Genomic DNA, 9547 nt, shown 5'->3' on the forward strand with positions numbered 1-9547 from the left:
AAAACCTATTTTAAGTGAGTTGGGTTTTTGTGAATAGTTGATTTAAAATGTATTTGTTCAAATGAGCTAAATGTAATCATTTTTACTTTAGGTTAAATATGTCTAAAATTATTTTATTTAAAAATAATTTAATAAAATATTTTAAAGTTTTAAAAATAACACATACCTTGTGATAACCTGTCTGATTTCTATTAATTGTTTTCTTTATTTTATCAGTGGATTAGGAACAAGATAAGCGGAAAGATTTCTAACACAACAGACTAGTCTTGCCCTTTTTTTCCACATTGACAGGTTTACCTTTTTCAACATGTAAGCTACTTCTTGAGGAAGTTGCATTAAATCTTATAGCTTATCAATTGATATAGTAGTTCATTAAGACCCCTTTACAAAATCTGTGTTAAAAAAAGTGCTATTTAACTAATTACAGATGGAGAAATAGTGGTATAATATGAGCTGATTATTCCACACACTGAAGGAAGAGTTAATTTTAATGATTCATTGGTTTTTCTATTTGACTTTTTTCTATTTTAAAATAAAAGGCTATCCTATAAAATGATTTTGCTGATCTTAATCTGCTTATGAAAGATGTGAATGTGGTAAAAATATGCCAAGTGCCTGGAGTTGGGCTAGACACATGGTTAGATATGTAACAAACACTAGTTCTCTTTCCCTGTTCTGCATTCTATATTCATCACCAGAATTCTAATGTTTTGTGCCTTTTTGTGAGGGAAGACTAGGTTTTGTAGTTTGGGCAAACCAACTGGGAAATTATAGTGTCCCCTGGAAATAACAAGCTATAGTACAAAATTTGCAGGAGGGTTAGGGGCTAAAAGTACCAGAAAAACTTCACTTTTACCTTGAGTCATAATCATAACTTGATAATAATGATCCTGAAGCTGGTTTTTCTAGTTTAAAATGAAATTATAGGCTCCAGGAGGGCAGGGATGTGAATTTGTCCTGTTTATGGTTGTTCATCCAGCTCCAAGCACACAGTAGGTACTTAGTAAATATTGGTTACGTGAACGAACAAAAAGCTATAATTTTTCTTTATTTCCATCTTTATAAAGTCGTGTAAATTAATTAAAATTGGTTTACTAATCTTGTGATATTTTAAAAATAATTAGCACATTCTATTTCAATACTGATTAATTTCTCCAATTACTGTTTTCCATAATATTGAAGCTAAACCTTCTATGATCATGATTCAGGCTCTTTATAGTAAGGAATCTCTAATCTGCATTTTGTATTTTCTCCTCACCCTACTGAATGGTATTATACCTAGCACAATATTCCTACCTCAATTACTGGACTTGTAAGAGCTTAATGATCTTAATTTATACATTATTATTTTTTAAGTAGCTCTTTTTTAAACAAAGACCTTTATCATCGTTTGCGGATGGGACTCTTCACGTACCTAGAAATTAGTGCATGCTCTACTTTCACTGATGCAAATATTTACTAAGAGGAGAGAGAAAGAAAATAACCTCTTGCCCTTTTTTTCCTTTTCTGAAACCTAAAAGCATTTTGTTTTCTAGAGCTCTATAAAAGTTCAATGCATAAAAGGTTAGGAGCCTGACTTTTTTCTGTCGTGTATATCTTTGAAAAATTGGTTTATGAAGAGTCATACATCATGTAGCCAGACATATGGGAATAGTTAAAGATTAAGGTAAATAGACAAATTGAACTGCTTTAAATCATTTTCCTCGTTTCAGTTTTATGAAAGAGCTTATGAACAAAAGCTGACGTTAAGCAATCACAATGGGCTCTTCTCTATGTTTTAGACAGTGGTAAAGACTTTAGTGTCAAAGAGTGTTGCATCACCAATAGTTACATCAATTTGATTGGTGTCCAGATTTCAAAAATGTTACCTTGTCAAACCATAACCTTTTCCAAGTCTTTCATTTGTCATGGTTTTGTAGATTATATCATTTGTTTTACATTACCTGTATCAGAAAGCATGGATCATGGATTACAAGATTTTTTTTATTATATATCCGTTGTTTTTGTTTTTAAATAAAATTAATACTGTAGGCATTTGTGTTCAAAAGGGACTAATCAAATATTTTGGAAGGAAGTTTGATTTCATGCAACAAACATTATAGTAACTCTGCCTAAGGAGACCTTTGGTTCCTTTTTACTTTAAAAAAAAAAAGAAATAAAAGTATTTTCAGAACCATTAGGTTAACATTTTTAATAAATTGAATAAGTATACTGAACTTTTCCAGGGTACCTAATACGCTAATATCCTGTGGAGAGAAGCTGACTGTTGGACTTTAAGGTAAGGCCCAGGAATCTGCCTAGTGGCATGGTGACAAGCCCCCACTCTTATGGAAAGTGCTGTGGCATCTTTAATGTCCACGCAGGAGAATAGGATTTAAGATTTTGTGGTCTCATTTGAAAGACCCCTACATAGTAAACTGCATGGAACTCAATTTATCTACCTAGAAAGGAAAGAAGGCTTTGTAACCCCTGTACTGATAAATCTAAGAAATGCTGTGAATATATGCCTTCATATTCATGCAGTACCAATCCCCTTCTTAAAGAATAATAAAAATAACAAGGTCTATGATCATGAGGTTGATATAGATAAATATCCATTAACTTTTCCTCATTATCACAGCTCTTATATCAAAGTGCAGACATTCATAGGGCTAGCTCACCTCCCCTGGTAGCTGTGCAAAGAGACCATATGAAGATCTTTTACATACTTCTTTGTTGGTTTGCCTTTTATAGTGTATGTGCTCGATTTAGGAACTGCTGATGGTCAAAATGTAATTTAAGAAGACAACAAATATTTGCACACGTATGTGAGCCCAGCTTATAAGACATCCAGCTAACAAGGTTTTTCATATTCTAAATAAAGTGAATGATAGGAAAAAGAGTAAGTTCTAGAAAATGTTGTCCAAGTTTATTGCAGAGCTTGATGTGATTCTCTGTGAGAAAACACAGATGTTTATGCCTAGCCTGGAGACTGATATATCTATTAGGCACTGCATAAATGTTAGGTTTTTTTCTTTTGAAATATTCTAATTGCCACTAGAAATATATATAAGAAATAATCTTTTAAAGTTTGCTAAAATAACTCAGGATGTAAATGTATGAACAGTTTCTCAATAGGAAATGTGATGTAAAGGAGAAAAACACCATCATGTATATTTTGATAAAATTCTAGCAGTTTTGTGGTGGGGAATCTTTCTGGGATTGGGTACCTCCAGTAATTTTGTCCTTAGTCTCTCTTTATCATATCTCCAAGCACACACACACACAAACAGTTTTGATTCACTTAAAGGATGCAGTTTTTGTGTGTTTGCTTTTTAGGTCAGGTTAGCTAAGTAACTTGTTTATATGATTCAGTTTATGTCTGCATAAAATATTACTATAAATTCATGATTTCTACTTCCTTCACTACACATTCAGCTCATCAACCCAGAAAGATATATCTGTTATCTAAAATTGAGTACACATGTTTTCTCTGTAGCTGTTCTTTCTGACCATAAAATTCTATTTCAAAAAATAACTAAAACCGGTGTTCTGCATATATTCTTTCATCTTTCCAGCAGGCCCATTCTGGTCCAAAGGACTCATGACTATAATGGGATTTATTTGTGAAATGGGAGTTAAAACTAAGAGAAAACAAAAATGATTATTTAATCATTTGATGGGATCGTTATTGCTCACCTTTAAAATTAGCTGAAAGACAAATCAGATTCATCAAAATTTTGAATTCAGAGATAAAGTTTTTTTCTTCCCACTGTTAGTGGAAATGATGTTAAATTCCATATTTTATTGTACATTATGGCATTGAGCATGAAACAACCTTTCAAACTTTAAGGTGTTGTCATTAGTTAAGTTTTTCTCAACTATCCCAGCAATTTAAACAATTAAAACCTATCCTGTAATACCCATAAAATTTGACAATGTACCACTGAAACAATAGTCTAATGAAGTTAGTGCACTGTTTTAACTTTAAAAATCTTAGATCATTGTACATTTCTTGGGTATGCTTGATCACAGAATGATATTAAAACATTTTTAAGTGTAAGAGCACATTTGGGTCACTTGCAATGATGAATATACTTTTTAAAGTTTCGTAATATTGGCTATAAAGGGAGTGTCAATGAGCTTGAACTGCATACAAATAAATGGCTTTTCCACCTTCCACAAGGTGCTTCAGAGCAGTGGGCACTAGAGGGTGCTGTTGGAGCTGATACTAACCTGAACTTATGCTTTCAAAATCAATGCTATCAAGATCCAAAAATGTTTCTCATGAAATACTACATCATTATTACTTTTTAACATTGGGTTCTGTGAATGTCATCAGCACAGTTTCCTAAACAAATCACAAGGCAGTAATTAAAGCAAAGAGCTCCATAACTTGGCAATTATTTGTTGTTGAGAGGAAATCAAGATTCTCCTCTCCCACCTTTATAATACTCTCCCAGTTTTTCTTCAGGATGTATATATAGGTTGGTGATACATTTTCATAAATGTCAAGAAAAATGGGCTTGTCAGGCTATTAACATTTTCTCTGGACTTTAAACATGCATAGCCACAAAAGATTGTTTCTTAAAAGAAATGTGTCAAGAGGCTGCGGGTCTAACTTTTCTCCTGATGTTTGAGAAATTGCGGACATTCAAGGAAGCTTGCACATGAGGATAACCGTCCTTATGTCGAAAAATGTTGCTTTATATGATAATTGAAGAATTATCTACTCCCCCTGCCCCCACCCCCGGTAGTTATTTATAAGGGCATCACTGGTAGTTCCCTTTCTTAGACCTTCCCTGAAGGCATGATCAGACTCAAGCAGGCAGCTATTTCCCTTTAATTTTCCACAGCAAGCCAGTAATGCTTATGATTATTGTGAAGTCAGGAAAAGTTTAGTTTCATCAAGTGACATGTAGTGATACAATTAGTTACTTAAGTACTTCTCATAAAATGTTCCACCATGGAACCTAGTTTGTCAGATGCAGCTAAATATTAGCATCTCATATTAAACACAAGAGTAAAACTGCCTCGTGGAAAGCACAGCTGACAGCTCTCAACATGAGCTGAATGATCATTCTCAATTGTAATCGATTCTGTAAGTACTGAACACAAACCCCCAGGCAATTGAAGAAAATAGGATGATGAAGGACTGCAAACTAATATGTTACACATCTTCATTGATTAGACATTGATTAACCATTATTTTCCTGAATGACAAACAGCTAGTGGTAAAGTAACTGAGGCTTGTGATTTATTTACATCTTAGACAGAGATGACTTCTTTATTCAGCTGATTGTGAGCTAATGCTAAACCAGGAGACAGTGAGAGTTTCACGATCTGAGCTGCTGTTTTCTTCTTTTTTTCCTTTTTTCTTTCCTCCCTCCTCCCTCCCTCCCTCCCTCTCTCCCTTCCCTCTCTCTCTCTTTCTTCTTTCGTTCGTTCCTTCCTTCTTTTGTATTATCCTCTCTGGCGGTCTTCTTAGATTTCTGGCATGTTTCCATTTGAAACAAATTGAACTAGATTTAAAAATGATCATTGAATTCCAAAATACAGAACATATACCTGTGGTTTAACTACATTTAAAGAGATCATTTTATAGACTTGGTATTTACAAGCATATTGATCAGTGTTTATTGAATTTTTAATTTAATTCTCTCTTTTCTTCAGTGCCTTATTGGCAATTATACATGGTTTTAGAATGAGTAGGATGGGAGTTTGTTGGTTTCTGTTGCTTATTTTTCTTCTGTGAAGCATATTGCTTTAGAAGTATGTGATTCATTGTAAGGAGGCAAATATTTTACAGTTTAAATAATTTTTGGTTTACCTAAAACTGAGATATTATAGGCAATCTTGGATTTATGTAGCAAAATTCTGTGGCAGTGTAGTAAAAATTTTTAAATCTATTTCAATAGCTCTTAAACAATACACACAACGGAAAAATTTGCTCTTGAATTTTCAGGCCATCTCTTTTTTATTGCATTGAAGTAGAGAGAGCAAGATATTCATTGAAATGAACTGCATTATTACTAAGTTAAAACCAAATTATAATGAGACTAGCATTTTTTTCTTTTTTTGCTTTCTAGAGCATTCTTGTACATTTTGAAGATTTGTGGGAAACATTATTTATAAGCAGAAATAATTAAGATGTTCTGGCATTCTTCATCATAATGGTCATGATAAAGACTTTTGATGTTCAAGAAAGCATAATTTGCTTCTCCATTGGAATTTGATTGTAAATTAGCACTAATTAATGTTCACTTAAGTGTTACAGATGTGTGGTATATCTAGTTAGTTACCAAAGGGGTAACAGTAGAAAATTTGTTCTATGAAAGTATATGAATTTAGAGTAATGATTAGAGTGTCACTTTAAAAAAATAAGAGAAATTCATTACGATTTCTAGCATTAAGTCAATTTTAGCACTTATGTAACTTAGGGAAAAAGAAATTAGTAAACCATATCACTTCAATTAATATAGAGATGCATTTCAGCACCACCCTCATTAGTTATTGAATTATTAGACATGTAATTGTGGAATTTCACTGTCATTTGCCCTTTAATGTAATTCTAACTCCAGGTTAATAAATCAAATCTGTTCTTTATGGATATTGCCCTCTTTATCATAATAAATATGTGGATATGCTTTTCCCCAAGCAACTTCTGTTAGCCTCATCTAAGATATGGGGCCTTCATGTACAGGTATATTAACTCAAGGCTTTTAAAGATTTGTTTTATGGTTTCAGAATTTTAATCATGGGGTAGAGAGAAAAATCTGTGAACTTTGCATCTGTATCTTTAATGTTAACAATTGGAAGCCTAGTCTATTTGTTAAAGAAATCCAGCTGTACTTAAAGGGAAACAGCCTTAAGTTTTAAAAGAGGAAAACCATCCAGTTGGGATAACATGTAGTGCTTAAACTTTCACAAAGGAAACTAAGGATAAGCTTGACTCATCAGTGGACCCATGCTAATTATAAATCAACTCCTTAGTATTATTTTTGAGGGCTAAGTTCCCTTTTACCTTTTTACGGTGCTCAGAACATAGGGAAGGAAAAGTGTTGATTGGTTAGTGGAGCATGAAGAACAAATGAAAAACCATCCAACAGTAATATCCCAGAGGGAGCTCGGAACCCTAGAAAGAAGTCTAATAGTGTGTTGTTTCCTTGTCCATCTGTGTGCAGGTGAGAGCATCACTGCAGGGGTCTGTGTGTAGATGTAAAAATCAGAAACCTGGAATTTCATAGAAGCAACCACGATGTGATATTTGCACACACAGCAACTCCCTTTTGGAAAAATGAAAAGCACCTCCTTTGGTGTTAGCTGTCTTTTCTTGTGAGTGTGTGTGCCTGCACACACACACACAGAGGCTTATGTGGAGCTGAGTGTGCTTCAGTTTCTTCAAGCATATTTAATATCTTTAAAATTTTAAATGAAAATGTAGCTGTCAATTTTAAACTAATTTGGATGGACAGCAATAAAATGCAAACCTCACTTCAAATTAGAATTTTCAGTGAGGATTTCTAATGGAAAGTAATTGCTGACAATAGGAAATGACAAATTACTAATTACTTAGTTCAATTAGACTTTTGTGCCTTTGGTCCTAAGTGGCAAGCATACAGCAAATCTTGCACTTTTATAACAATTAATGACACTAAAACTATTTAAACTGCCAACAGATGTGAGTAAGAAGACATGAATTGAAACTTACTTAATTTACATTCTGTCCCTATTTTATGTCAAGTAAATGGTGTTTAATTTTTATGCTACAATTAAATATTACTGGTACAGTGCAATTTTCACAGAACTTCGCAGGGCAAAATATCACTGCCCAAAAGCAGGTCAGTGTTAATGCTTCCTTTTCTCTTATCACAGCAGTATTTCTCTTTAAAAATAGTCTTAGAGTATGAATTTCTATCTATATGGTATTCATGGCTGTACATCAGTGTTAATTAAATAGCAGCATGCCCACTTTTTGCTTTGCTTCACTTTATTTTTTTTGTCTATTCTGTTCATCTTTAATATCTTGATGATCTATTTAGAATCCATCTATTTTTCACTCACCATCTTCCCCCGAAGACTAACTCAGGTGTGATTTTGTGAAAGGATTTTGTTTAGAAGTTGAATTCCATTAACTGTCTCTCTGTACTGTTAACTTCTGATTGTAGCTTACAGGGAACTTAATTTGGTATTCCTGGTGCTGTCATTTTTGATAATTTTGATTTTGCAAATATAGGATTTTTTTTAATGTTTCCAGTTATAATCAGGAAGATTTTTTCTCTGTAGGTCAGCAGCTCAGTAGACCTATTGCAGATGCATTTGGAGAGTTAAAAAAAAAAAAGGCAAGGGATCCAATTACATTTATAATGATCAATTTCCCTATTAAGACTTTAAATAAATTCTTTTTTCAAAGCATGTATATAAAAGTATTTACTTGTGAAATGAAAATAAAAATGCTGATCAGTATTGAGGCAAATTCACCTAACATTTTGTGCCTACAGGGGAAGGGCAGTAATTTCAGGCAACTAAACTAGCCATAAAAATAAATATAACAGGATGTTATAGAAAAACAAAAAATATATCAACACTGGTAAAATTAAAGACTTTAAAATCATTGCATGTCTAAGCAAAAAAGTGATTCAATTGTAGAAGTCCAAACTGGCTATTAAATTCCACAATTCTCCTCTGGGAATTTCTTTAGCCCATGAGATTCTCTGTATGTCACTAAGAGCTCAGACATCAGGTACTCGATTGCCTTCCCCAGTGTTCTGGGTAAGACTGCAAACATCCTATTCAAATTAAATATATTTTCTTACCCTTATCACTTACAGTTTAAGATTGGATGTATTCTGTGTCATATTATTATTGCACGTTCAGTTCATTAATTGGGTGAACAGAAGTTATTATGACCCAATTCTCCTGTAAATAAGGAGAAAATGTAAATATATCTTGTTTTATTATATGGATGCAGGGATGAGGCAAATTGGAGGGGCCTGACTTGAGAACAGACAGATGACAACAAGTGCTTTTCCAAGGCTTTTGCTTGATTTTTGCAGCTTTATTTTTTTTCTCCGAGATCCCTGCAATTAAGCTATTGTTTGGACGCAACACTGTAAACTAGATCCAAATAACTAAGGGTAGTTTTTGGACAAACCTCTGTTGTTTCACCACAGCTGTAGTTTTCTTTTCTCATGAGCCCTGTGAACTTTAAGGGCTAGAAATATAACAGAGAGCATAGTAGATAATAGAGGAAAAAGGAAAAGCTTAGGCAGGGGGTAGGAGGCCTGGGCAGGGACAGAGGAAAGAAAGACTTTCACAAATCATAAGAAAAATGGCACTGGCATTGTGCCTAAAAAAAGATAACTTGGAAAAGAGGCAAGAGCAGCGATAGACTTAGCAAGTATATTTAGAGCAAGAATGATAGGAAGAAAGAAGTGGCCTAATTAGAAGAGAGGGAAAGGGAGAGAGAGGGAGAGGGAGCAAGAGTGCAAAGGAAGTGTCAGAAAAAACCAGAAAGTAATGAACCTAGGGAAATTAGCAAAATACATGTGGAGCTTCAGGATGTATC

General features: G+C 33.6%; 1 long non-coding RNA gene across 1 annotated transcript in view; it reads left to right on the forward strand.

The window, feature by feature from the left end:
- The window catches only part of LOC141279084 (uncharacterized), a 36512-nt gene extending 33626 nt beyond the window's left edge, over positions 1–2886 (forward strand). The window contains exons 2-3 of the long non-coding RNA XR_012332838.1: positions 2226–2278; positions 2734–2886. This is a non-coding gene — a long non-coding RNA (uncharacterized lncRNA). The remainder of the gene's footprint in view (positions 1–2225; positions 2279–2733) is intronic.
- Positions 2887–9547: the final 6661 nt, after the last annotated feature.

The sequence above is a fragment of the Tursiops truncatus genome, chromosome 7 (genome assembly GCF_011762595.2).
Source record: "Tursiops truncatus isolate mTurTru1 chromosome 7, mTurTru1.mat.Y, whole genome shotgun sequence".
Taxonomy (NCBI): Eukaryota; Metazoa; Chordata; class Mammalia; order Artiodactyla; family Delphinidae; genus Tursiops; species Tursiops truncatus.